A 13421-nucleotide genomic window follows, 5' to 3' on the forward strand; every position below is an offset into this window, starting at 1 on the left:
AACTAAAAGGTGCCAATAACGTTGGACCAACCTGGCACGTTGGTACAGAAGCAGGGTGCTAACATCTTAGTCAAATAAGTGACAGTGATCAATACTTATGATGTTAAGTCACAGTTCTGCTTTAAAGATGGCGTCGCAGCTGCAAACTGTAAATATTCTCGCGACAGTCATTCTTTCCCGGAACTTTGACTTTCTACTTATTGGAAGCCCACAACGATCTAAGCTGTCAAACTGTCAAAAGAAAAGCAATTTTCACAAATACATTTAAAATCTGACTAACTGCAGTGCTGCTGCTGCAGGAGGAAGACTGAAGAAAGAAATAAAGAAAGCAGCTGAGAAGATTAAACCACTGGCTGCATATCGACTGCCACTTAGCGAGAGAGAAAAAAAGAGACCAGATGAAAAATATAAATAAATCGCCACACTGTAAATTAGTGAGCAGCAAACAATGCATTCTGAATATGAAAAGGGTAAATACAGCCTGCATGCCAACCGCTGCAATCACAATTATGGCTGTTTATAATCACCTTAATGCATCTGGATGCCTCTGCACACCCGGCGGGAGGTTAGTGACATCTACAGGTTGCCAGTTTGATTGATGGCTTCAGGGGGGAAACTGGTGGTCACCATGGCAACAGTGGCATATCACACGACTTGTCTTTTTAATTGCGCACTAATAAGGACCACGAGAGATGACGGAGATCGGGAACAATCTGGCTGAGAGGGGAGAAGCTTTCCTGCTGACCAACGTCCCATTTCCAGCTCAGCGTGTCGCAGATGAATCAGGTCCAATCTCATGTTTTCACCCTCAAATAGTTCAGTTGTGGTTTACAGGATACATTAGAATTCAGTTAAAAGGCATTTATTTCAGTTATTCAAGTAAAAATGAATAATTTTAGCCATGGTGCATGATAAAAAAAAATCCAGTTAATGAAAATATGTGGATTTTATCTTGCTTGACTTCTTCCCACAGTCACAAAACTTTCATTAGTAGTGACTGTGTCTGTATATGGCTGCTTCTCCAGAGTCTTGTGTTGGTTGGTTGGTTGGTTGGACGGACGGACAGACGGACGGATGTGTTGTTGCTGAGCTACAGTTGCTCTGTATAAGAAGTAAGTTCTAAATCTCTGTTATTAGTCTAGTTTAGATTGTTTTCAGGGTTTACAGATTTGTTCTCCCTGTTGTAGTTTTAGTGATTTTCTAACTGATAAATTATTGAAGAACCTAAAAGCATCAAACAAACATCTTCAACAAGTGATAAAAGAACATTTAGCTTCAGACTCGGTGGCTGTTGGCCAACGTTTCAAAGCTCAGTCAGTTCATACAGAATGGGAGATTAAATGTAATATAAAATACCTTCTGTCTGATGTTACTGTCCTTTATGTGCATTGTTTCCATAAAGGACAGTTTGATGTTTATTTGTATTCAGTCCAAAAACACAGCAGGTCTTATTTTCCAAAAGCTTCTCCTGAGTTTCTGCTTTGGCATTGATGTAAGTCAGAGGTGACAGCAGCATCTGTCCTTCACTCATTGCGGCTCGTTGTGACGTCCATGGAAACAAAACAATGTTTGAACCACAAAATACTAGTATTTATGTTAGCAACTGAAAAAGTGGAGCAACTTCAAAACAAACCTTCTTTCCTGTTTTCTGATTGGTGACTTCATAGACAGATGCTCTTTTTAACCAATAAGCTCTGCTCTGATGATGCTTCGTTAGCATCTTGTATCCATTAACAGGCCAACGAGTGATTTGTCTGGGTCAGCATCTGTGGGCTCATCGTTTTTAAACAGGAAAAGACGGAATGTTCTTCTACTTTCTCTACCTCCAACAAAGAGAATCAGATGTGCTGCTCAGATGTCTTTGTCTTGTTTAAAAGTGATGTGAGGACGGAGCATCACCTTTACACTCACATGAAAATGAATGCAAACAGATGCACAACTGAACATCTTTGAAAAGCAAAGCAGAGCCAAGTTCCTGGCTAAGGAACGTTTTGGAATTTTCTGAAACTTCAGTCATTGATGTAATTCAGCTCTTGGATTCAGCTCTGAAAACACAAGCAAAAGGCGTAGGACGCTGGCCTTCCTCTCACCTGGTGTAGACCAAAACGTTTGAGCTACTATGAATCCTTTCTACATCTGACACAGACTTTTTCTGCATGGGAACCTATTGGACGCTATGGAGGAGCTGCTGCACTGAGTATAATTATTATCATAGTTGGAAGTAAAACTGTGCCTTTAATGTAGCTGAATCACCTCATCAGTATGCAGTCAAGTTCTCCAGAGTCCTGCTGATGACCTGATTATTTGAGTAGGTGTGTTGAAACAGAGACACATTTAAAAGTTGCAAGGCGCCTGGAGGCCTTGATTTAAAGATCATTGGGTTAAACAACGGAGGTTTATGATTAAGACATCAGCTTTGTCTGTCAAAGTGGATTCTACCTGAAATGATAACATTGAAAATTATTTAAAAATGAAGGATTTTAATCGCCTGGTAGGTCTAATTTATGTGTCTATATAATCAAAACTTGGCAGCCAAAGCTGCTTTTTCTGCTCCAATACAGTAAACGTGTCATTAATGACACGTTTACTGTATTGGAGAATTAATGTTGTGGTATTTGTGTGACGAGCAGAAATCGTGTTTTAAAAACAGATCTGGTAGCCTTAAAAATGAAACTCGGTCTTATTTCGTTTCAATTTCATCAGGAGACAAATTTTTCTGCACTTTGCATCAAATCAACGTAAAATGTCCAAAAGTGCTGCTACCAGGAATTCGCTCTTCAATCTTTCCACCTTCACTCTGAGTGGGAACTTTACCCCTGTGGCTCCCATGCGTCATGCAACACATTTTAGAGGCGCAGCAATAAAAATGCATTGTGTTAGAGAAGTAGTGGGGAAGTAGCTGAGGCTGTTTAACTTAATGGGATCTGGAGGCAGAAGGAGTGTCTGCTCAGCAGCTTTGACTGATGGTGTCATCTCAGACAAGTCAGGCAGTTATGTCAGTTCTGGACAGAAAATAATTGACTACTCAAAACCAGTCATGAACTGCAGAGCGCAGCAGAGCGAGATAGTGGAACACTGAGGCTGTTGTATCAGTTAAACTGCAGGTTATTGTGTTGATTTCCTGTTTTGGTGAACGACTCAAACTCTTCTCACCTCATTGCATCTGTTTGTGCTGAAAAATGTAATTTGTGTCCTCTGCATCCCTTCGGTAATGTGACCGGGAGAACAGCAAACATGAAGAGGCCCTGGTGACTCTTGCTCCTGTGTGTCTGTGTGTGTTAGTGTGCAAAGTCATGTATTAGAGCAGCGACATGATAGGGGCTTCATGTTCCATCTCTGCTATCTTTTCCCTTTCATTTTCTCTGGTCAGAGTCAAAATGCAGCTCTGGTCCAATTCCCACCACACGGCAACCTGTCAACCTTTTCATGTCCATGTAGAGACATTTCATTTAGTTCCTCTCCCACCATCAGCGGGTCTTCACATTTCTGTCTATTACAACTCTCTCTCCTCCTGGTTTTTTCATCCATTTGGTGGAAAAAATGTCCTTGTTGAAGATCTAATAGTCTAATCTCACCTCCACCCCAGCTTAAAGAGTTTCACAGCAAAGAGTCATAGAAGTGTAATTTGCAGACAGATCAGACATCAATCTGAGTGAAGCGTGTGTTTAGGACAAGCTGTTTAAAGCAGCGCGGAGAGTTGAGTTGTCATCACTGTGAAAGAGTCCAGCAATCAGTCTAATCAGTGGACTAGTTGCTGTAAAAGAGAGGCAAGTGCAGCAAAATCATCGCCTCATGTCAGCAATGGTACCTTCAAAGACATCACTGCAACAAAATTCTCACATTTAAAGACATTTCTTATCACTTTTATGCAGATGATATTTAACTCTATATGTCTTTTTAAGCTCTGTCCACACTGGTTGAGTGTTTATCACAGAGCAGTAATTGGATTTTCAGCAATTAGCTTCTGTTAATCACAAAAACCACTAACCACTAAGACCATGTTTACAAAGCTCCTCCTAAGATACACAGACAAATCAGTTCCTCTTCCTTTTCATTAATCCAAATCCAGCATTCAGAATCTTGGTGTAGACTCTTGTAAAATCTTTTTCTCCTTCCTGTTTCTTTCACTTATGAAACATTTTTAAAAAGCATCACATGATGTCTTTAGCTGAGCTGGAAACTGTAACCAAAGTGTTTGTCTCAGTGTTCAGATGACTGTACTGATCTGTTTACTGGTTTACATAAATCCTCCTGTCAAACTGTTTTTTCTGTGACCCATGTTCCCTTTGGGGCTCCACAGTTTTCTGTTTTGATGGTTTTATCTGAATGGAACTTAAAAAATAAACTTTACTGACATAAAGGAAACTGCTGCTTAGAATATTGCCGCAGAAAGAACAGTTGTGTGTAACCCCATGAACTTCATGATGAGAGGTTCGGTACAGAGCAGAACGCTTCAGGACGTCCTACAGGGTCCAATAAGATCCAGGACATAGTCTTGTTAGCAGTAGTGCAGAGCAGGCACAATAGAGGCAGCAGGTGCTTGTGATGGCATTTAAGAGGCAATTTCTGTGCAGCAAAACGAAAACATCAAGCAGAGACTGAAATTCTGCCAGAAGTAGAAGCATGGACAGCATAAGACTGGCACAAAGAAGAAGAAAATCTGAAAGGACACTGTGATGAACAAATATTGGGATCAAAACATCCTCCAGGAGTAACTTCTTCCAACATCTCAGGAATAGTTTGGACTCACAAAGTGTATGAAAAATATCTGAACTGAGGTATTTTGTATTTACTCAGATTTCAACTCCAGTAAAAACTTCTGGAACGGAAACAGAAGCCAATAAACTGGGATCAGATCTGAGATCAGATCCGAGCTCTAAAAAGGCAGAAATGGGTCACATTGTACAGATTTGCTTCAAAAGCTCAAATCTAGAACATGAGAGAGAATTATCAAGAACGGCTCAGGTTTGATGTATCTTCTGCTAAAACATTCTGAAACTAGCATGTTTTTAGTTCTCCATCTCTGCCATAACAAGATGCAAAATGTTCAGGTGAAAGAACCTGAGAAAACATTTGGCTCCGACTGCAGATGTCAACCTTGAAATCAACTGCAACAGAGCAACATAAGTGGGATCATTTTCCATCAATATCATTCTGTCTTGGCAGTGGGCGGTGAAAAATCCAAAACGACAAACAGAACAATGATTTTTGGCAGAGGAGGAATTTGTGATATTGATGCAATCTGTTGCAAGCCTGTGGCTGTCTGAGGAAACCCACGAGCGAAGCTGCGTGGTCTCGGTCCAGCTGTGCGTCTGAAACGATGATCAGCTCCAACCACACACAAGAGACCAGGGGAATAAATACGGTAAGTTAGATTAGAGATAAAAAAGAAATACTGGTTGGATAAAAGTAAAAAAAGAGATCCATCCCTTTACATCTACTTCAGAGCTGCCCCTCGCCACCAGCAGTGCAAAATAACACAAAAACATCACTTACTGACTGTACCAAAGTGCAAACCATTAGGAAGTACTGACTGTTGAGTTATACTTAAATGAGGAAAAATACACAAACTAAGCAACGTTTCACAAAGCTGACTGAAAAACTTTGGACTAAAGCCAGACTGAAAGGAAAAAATAAAATAAAATGCAGATGACTGTAAATCACTGTAAAAGTAGAACCTTAAAGGTTTTGCAGCAGGAATATTCAACCTGGTTGCTTTGGTTTAAATGTCAAACTGGGGTCTCATAATCCTGAAGCTGCTTTTGAAGATGCACAGCTTTAAGTGATGAATGTAGCAGGACTGAAGGGAAAAACATCCAAGGGAGTGAATTCTCTTAAAAGGGACTTTATGTTTCAACCTTTCTGGGTCTTTTTCCTACTCAAACCATTACTGCACTAATTCTAAACTCTTATCCAACTCCACTTGAAGTCCCGAAATGTTATTAATCATCAAAATACTTGTTGCAAGAATTTAAAGTAAACAAATTATGGACTGCATTTTGCATCTAAAACACACCTTTTAAATGATTTATTAAAATCAGGTTTCGTTTCTTGCTGACATTAAATTTATTTACATTTCAACATTTTGATTTGGGAAAACAAGAGTCACCAAAATGTTGACATCACAATAAACAACCTTTATTGATCGTCTTAACGTTACTCCCAATCACTTTAACAGCATCAATTTGCATAAAAGCCTACAGAAAGCAAATCATCTGGATGAGTTCATCTATTTTTTAAAGCTGTAGAAAGAACTTAGAGCGGAACAGAGAGAAGTTAGGAGGAAAAAGAAAAGATTGCAAGTTTGGTAGCAGCAGCACCTCTAAGCTTTGTGCACAACCCCTGCAGATCCTAAATTGGCTGAATTTCCAGATTCACTTTAGAGAATGCTTTATTTCCAAGATCAAAGGCTTGGAGTAAAAAGTACTATTTTTCCTGATGGCAGCAACTCCACACATGAGAGCCACCACTCCACAAACTGCCACACTATTTACCTACAATTACCTCTGAAGAACCAAAAAAAGAAAAACAGATCCTGTGTCTGCATCCAGGGGACGAACCAAATGATGTTTCTGTCAGACTTCATAATCAGTTGTCTAATTTATTTTTTGGGTCGTCATCAATCACTTTTATCCAGCCGTGTTTTTCTCTGTGGTTTTACGTCAGCCGTCTCCTGATACAAGCGTCAGATTTCACTCCAGTCGTGGGCGTTTACCCCCGGCGCCGCGAGCCCACGGTGAGTGACACAGGTGTGATTTATTTCTCTTTGTCGTTTTCTTATCTCTGTGTTTCTGTTACGTGGCTTTTGTTTACTTTCTGTCTGTTTCTGATCCACTCTGTTATTTCCTGCTGTTATTTGTTCTGCCTTTCCAGGAGGACTTTTTGTCCTTCCAGATCTACATTGTTACATATTAAACCTTTGGCTTTTTTATCTTCTCTAAGTCACTCTTGATGTTTTATATAAGCAACATTAAAAGGATCTTTGCATATTTCACCCCCTTAACTCAATGGTCACCAGACATTTAGGCACGAGAAGTGCAGTCCTCCTGGTTTGAAATTATAACTGGAGTTTTATAACTTGCATCTAGTTTTCTTTTTCAGTTTTCATTCATTTTTCAATTGAAAAAACCCTCTGTAGTGGATAGTTTTTCAAGAGCAAATAATGTCAAGAACTTCAGTTGGACTTTTTGGGGTTTATAGGTTTGATTTTCTTGTTAAGTATTTTGACTTGGTTCTTTGTTTCTGTTTTACTGTAATTAGTTATTCTTTATTATAAGAATAGGTTTATGTTTTGCCAGCTCCTCTGTTAGTATACGCTCCTCCTTTCTGCTCTGTGCCATCTCTTTCTTCATTTCTCTCCCTCAACCTGCCTTCTCCTCTCCTCTCACAGCTGCACCCGGTCAATAATCAGTCTGGTTCCAGTGTCTACCCAGCTCTCTTTCGTTCAGCATTCACTGCTTAAAATTTCAAATTCATTTGACGACCATCTTAGGAAAACAATCACATGTAAAAAATTACCTTGGTATGTTTTTGTTTCTCTTTTTCCAGACAACATGCGTTGTTGCTGGTTTTTGCTATTCAAGATCCTGAAAAAAATTTAAAATGTCTATTTTATTCTCTGCATCTGCAAGTTTTTAAGTAAACCATCTGAAAACGCTCAGTGAATAAATGTTTTGTAGGTTTTTAGGGGATGTTTGCTTCTTGGCTGCTCATCAGCAGAGAGACCAGAAAATCAAGGATCTGAAATACAATGAATCACTTCTACCTTAGACATGAGCATCATTTTGTTGTTGCCAAGTCATTTCTCATGCAGTGTTGATTGAGGTTGCTTCAAATCTTTGGAGTCAAACTCTTCAGGTGACTGTAAACAAAACAAACTGTTGAATTATGGATCAAATCTTATTGAATTTTGCCTCGTCTGGTGTTGGAGGAGAATATAGGAGAGCTTATTTAAAATGGAAGCGGTGAGGTGGAGTAATGTGTTTGGGAGCGCTCCACTCTGTAACTGTTCCTCCTCTTCATCATCATCGTGCCCTGAGCTGAAACAGGGAAATGGATGAGATTGTGACTCAGACAGCAGTGGTGGTCCAATCAATTGCTTTTTCAAATGCTGGTGGTGCAGCCCAGGCATTTTAAATACCTGCCTCTCCCTCTGAGGGCTTTCTTTTTCATGAGACATGCCGTCCCTGCACGCCCTCCTACTGCAAAAAGATGCATCGATGATGTCAAGCTGCCATATGCAAAACACCTGAGAAGCAAAACAAGCTGCAGCAAACAGCCACATCTTCGTTTTACAGATTACAGTCAAATTACCTCCAAAACCATCATGACTCAGCATAAAACTCTGAATCCGTTTCTAGAGCCTTTAATCGCTGGCAGTCTCAGAACCTCCACCACCTGTCCACGTCTCTGCAAACCAGGAACAATGTGGCAGACAGTGAATTTCCCTCCTGTATTATGCAACCCTTTCTTTTAGCTTTTGGCCTGTATACAGACGTGTGATCATTAGAAATGAAGACTTATCTGCTTGTGATGCATTTAACTCAGTTTCTGCAGAGGAGACACAACTCCAGCTGATTGAATAGATATAAGAGAAGAAAACAATTGTGCTGAGTGAGCATGGTGTGTGAAACGTCTGAGGGTTTTAGTTTTTAGCCTGTAATCATTTTACTACATTACTACCAGCTGCATTCTGTCCCTTTGAACCAGGTACTTTCAATTTATTTCCATTCTAATCATTTCTTCTGTTGGTTTTTATGATGATTCCACAATTGGCACGAGTTGAGGTGACATTTATCGATGGGCAGACTTGCCAGGGCCTCTTTAGAAATAAGAATCTGTTCTTAATAATTCACTTAGTTAAATAAACTTCATAATGTTCTTGGGAATAAACTCTAGTTCTGTTTTGGTGAATTTGGATTCCTTCCAGCCATGGAAGAAACAACAAGGACTGGCCCACACGCAGAGCAAGAGAGATGAAATGAAAACTCTAACTCCCATAATGCTGTGCATTAAACTGTCTTCATGCACAATTCCCAGGAAGGAGGAGTTTCTCCTGGCAATATAGGCTGAACTGGAGGGAAATATTGTCCTCACAGTAAAAGAAGAAATCTTTTATCCATAATTAGTTTTGGATCAAATTAATGACCAATGAACCACTGACCTATCAGACACATACCTGTTTTAGCAAGAGGTTGTCTGGACAGAGAAATTTAGCTTATGATTTAAAAAAGAAATTGAACGTTTATTTCATTATGTGGTGCTAAACTGTTTAGGTGTAAAAATAATCTGGCTCAGTTTAAGTTGCGTTACTCCTGTAACTGTAGTAACTCTACAGTTTCAACAATGTTGTGTTTCGGTGAGGTTTGGTGTCTGGTAGCGACGGTGTGAGGAAGGCTGGTCCATTTATCGATGCAGTTCCATAAACTGATGATTGTCTGGATGTATTTCTGTTGGACAGATCAAAGATCGGCTCAGTGCAGAACTGCTGAGAACATTTTTTTAATGGTTTCATGATATTCAGCACAAACGGAGAAATATGTACTCTCCTTTTTTATTCCTTTATTGAGTTTTTTTAATTGCTTTAATAATTTTCATATGCTTGTCTCATTTCTTTGTTTTAAGCTGGAGGGACATTGACTGAAGAGAGGAGCTCTTGAGTCTTGTTTTGTGTGAAATCGTCTTTGCAAATAGCAACAGATCAAGAGACACAAGGCAAATTGAAAAAGTTGATTAGAAATGAGAATTAATGGAATAAATATTGAGTTTTGAAGGAAGCTTACGTTTGCATTAAAATAATAATTCATCATTTATTGTCAAAATTGACAATAAATGATTGATAGCAACCCTTTAAGTTTTTAGTTCTTTGTTGGGGGAAAGTAGATACAAACAAAGTCACTGTTTCATGATCAATAACCATAATTTCCTGATCCAGTTTGCTAAGACAGACACCTACTGTACAAATTGTCTTATTTTCTCACTTTCTGTCAGCCAGACAAAACAGACACTAATAATGCTCCCAAGCTCTTTGAAAAATTAGACATCTCTATAAAAGACTGGGCACAATGAAGAGGAGGCTGAGCAGACAGGCGCAACAATATGGTCGTTATCAACCATGAAACTTTCCACTGGTTCACACAACACGCTGCCCATGCACAGCAGACTGTGTTTTCAACATGTGACGCCGTTTATGCATGCACATATGCTTGTTTGCTTTGCACATGTGAAAGTGCACAGGGGCATCTGGCCGTCTCTGATATTTCACATTTCCATTCAGGCCGAGAGCGGGCAGGTTTGGCACCTAATGAGCCGATTACTGGAAGCAGCATATGGCGTGTTCGCTGTGGTTTCTGCGGGCTGCACCATTAGTGCTGATGAGAGCCAGGAGAGATGTGGAGACAGGGAGGGTCATCTTATGGAGAAGATGCAAAGACGCACTGCACAGAGAAAGGAGAGGCAGAACGCTCCTCCACTTTGTGCTACATCATTAGAAAGTCGACTTTAGATGAAGTCAGAACTTAAAGAAACACTTTTTAATCAGGGCTGAAATCAGCCTGTTGGTGCAGACTGATGCATATTTACAAGACAATTTTAAAAGAAGGTCTTTGTTTTAAAAAATTGTTGCTCATTAAAAATGATGACTAAACTTTTAGTATCTAACCAAAAAATAACAGAGAATGTCAGACTAATTAAGCCAATGCGTGGCGTTCAGGTAGAGTGCATGTTGTCTTTATAAAGGGGATTTATGCAGATTGTTTCCGGGAGAATTTTTAATGAATGACTCACCTGAGGGAACTTAAAGCTGGAACTACCTTATGGCAAGCCAACAGGCTCGGCTGTATATTAACTACTCCCCTAGAATATCATCAAGCTGAGAACTTTTCAGAGACTTCATGACTGTGATAAACAAACAGAAATATAAAGCCCTCAGCTCCCTGGGTCACCTCAAAGTCTTTGACTTTTCTTGTTTCTCTGAACAGCAGGGAAGCTGCTTTATGACACTGCAACAGTCTCTCTGAGCGCCACTCCGTTCTCTGTGGGACTTTTTCCCCAGATGAAATATTTTTATTAACACTTCGTCCTCTATGAAGACTATATTAAGTTTTGAAGACGTTTCATTTTCCATGAGGTGAGCTGAGTAATAAATTTATTTTTGTTTCCAGTGGCTTCTAGCTGACCTGAGGTCTGCTCAGTAGAACAGAAAAAGTTTTAACTTTTTCCAACAGAACCCTCCAGGTTCCAGGTTCCGGCCTGGCGGCCGAGCATTTTGTGTCTCTGACAAAATTCATGCATTGTGTGCTGAAGAAAGCACTGTTATGTAGATATTATTGACCTCTCTTTGCTCTGATTCTCATAGGATGGAGCGCTAGTCAAGGACGTTCAGTTTTAGCTCCGGGTTCTGTCTGAACTCCAGCATCAGACCCGGACCTGAATGCCAGCAGCACCACACCTCCATCAGGCCAGTAACTCCCGTCCCTGTGTCGTGTCCTTGCAGCTGAACGTTTCATGATATTGATGCCTTTGTAAAAGAATATTATGACTGCATCAATGAGACTGGGTTCGGAGCGGGACTCAAACCCGGGCCAATAGAGCTGCATGAAGCTCTGAAACATTTTCTACAAACTACCTCTGGCAGAACATGATTATTAAACATCTAAGAAAATGTAAACGTCAATTTTAGAAAAAGTTAATTTGTCAAATAAGTGGCTGTGAAAGTAAAAAAAAAAATAAATCCTGTAAAAACGCCTTGAGATGTTGATTCTAATCTTGCATGCTATTTTCTTTCTCTGCTGCGTTTCCATAAAAACAGCTCTTTGTTTCTGGATGGTGCTAAGTTTTGAAATAAGGGCTGCTCTCATGATTGCAGTGAAGTAATCAGGAATTTATTTGGTATTTTGTTTTGAAACCGCTGCTGTTTTCTCTGGTTTTCTTGTGTTCAACCAAACAATGGTTGCATTTCTGCTCACAAATAAGTATTCCTATGATCCTCCAAAGAATTGTCAATTGAGCTAGTTTTCCAGCAGCAGATTAATCACTGAGTGGAAAATAATAGAAAATAAGAACTGTAATGTAAGTTTCTGTCATACGGGTCACCAAATCCTGCAGATATCAGTCTAAGTCGAGTGTTTTAGTCTCATTTCTCCTTAAAGTAGAAATGAGACTAAAGTAGTGAATTTTCAATTTGACTGAAAAAGCAGCTCAATAATCAGGACACTAAACACCACAATACCAATAAAATCATCCTGAATCTGTCAGAACCAAGAGTCCCTGCAGAGCACAGAAAAACTCTGAAATCCTAAACTTTAAAAATAAAATATTCCAAAATGAGCCTTTTTATTAGTGCATAATTCAGGCCCATTTATTATTTATTGAACCTCATGAGGACAGGCTGCAGTCTTAGAGGTTATACAGAAAATCTTCAGCTGCAGAAATAACTCAGAGGTAGAAGGAGTGATTGAACTGGGAATTAAAGGAATGCTTATGAGAAAAACCCACACTCTTTTTTATTATGTCAGTTATAATATTAATATTCTGTGGATCATGTCTCGTTTAAGGCTATTACTGATTAAACTTTAAAAATTATGTAGCTTTGTTATTTAAACTAAAGTTTAATCAGTAATACTTTTAGAACAAATTTATGTCAGATCATGATTTCTTGGTCAAGTTATCATAACGAAGACATTTTAAATAATGTCAACTTTGTATTAAAAGTGTCATAATTTACTGAATGACACTTTATGACAACAGTCATAAATATTCATGAAGACTTACTCGTGTTCATGACAGGTGTCCTGTTTATGACGGAGTCATGTCAGTCTTATTCACAACCCGTCAAATAAAGTGTTACCTCAGGACTTAGGTTATATTACAGGAAACATAATTTTTCATTGCACTACAAGGTTACTGTTCTCAAAAAATGTTTTTTCAAAATATTTAAGATCCAGAAATGTATAAACGTGTTAAATGGTTATATACACATTCTAGTTTAATCCTAATTACAAAAGTTCAGTTTATTTCAGCTGATAAAAAGGTTCCTACGGCTTCCTGCAACAGCGCTACCGACCGCATCGCTGTGCAGCCGCCGCTGGGCTCTGAGATCTGTCCTCAGAGCTACACCCTCAGCCCAGAACGACATATTTGAGGCCAAAGCCAGTACCCTCTCACACACCCACACACACACACCCACACACACACACACACTCTCCATAGCCTGACTCCAGGCTGAAATGTGACACATTTCTTGAAAATTCCAGCTTGAATCCGAATGCTCCATCAGGATGTTCATTCCAGAATAAATTTCACTGAAACAATCCTGAAGTTGTTCAAATTTAGCTTCTAAAAACACAAAGCAAACTAAAAAATACAATGTAACAGACAGAAAATGAAAACATTTTCATAGAAAAAGTTTCTGGTCAAGCACA

The 13421-nt window shown here is 39.3% G+C and overlaps 1 long non-coding RNA gene across 1 annotated transcript; it reads left to right on the forward strand.

Annotated features, from left to right (window-relative positions):
* Positions 1 to 647: 647 nt before the first annotated feature.
* Positions 648 to 11674, forward strand: LOC114145240 (uncharacterized). The gene is made up of 5 exons (XR_003595643.1): positions 648 to 786; positions 1026 to 1112; positions 5167 to 5365; positions 6667 to 6736; positions 11357 to 11674. It is a non-coding gene; the product is annotated as an uncharacterized LOC114145240 (long non-coding RNA).
* Positions 11675 to 13421: the final 1747 nt, after the last annotated feature.

The sequence above is a fragment of the Xiphophorus couchianus genome, chromosome 5 (genome assembly GCF_001444195.1).
Source record: "Xiphophorus couchianus chromosome 5, X_couchianus-1.0, whole genome shotgun sequence".
Taxonomy (NCBI): Eukaryota; Metazoa; Chordata; class Actinopteri; order Cyprinodontiformes; family Poeciliidae; genus Xiphophorus; species Xiphophorus couchianus.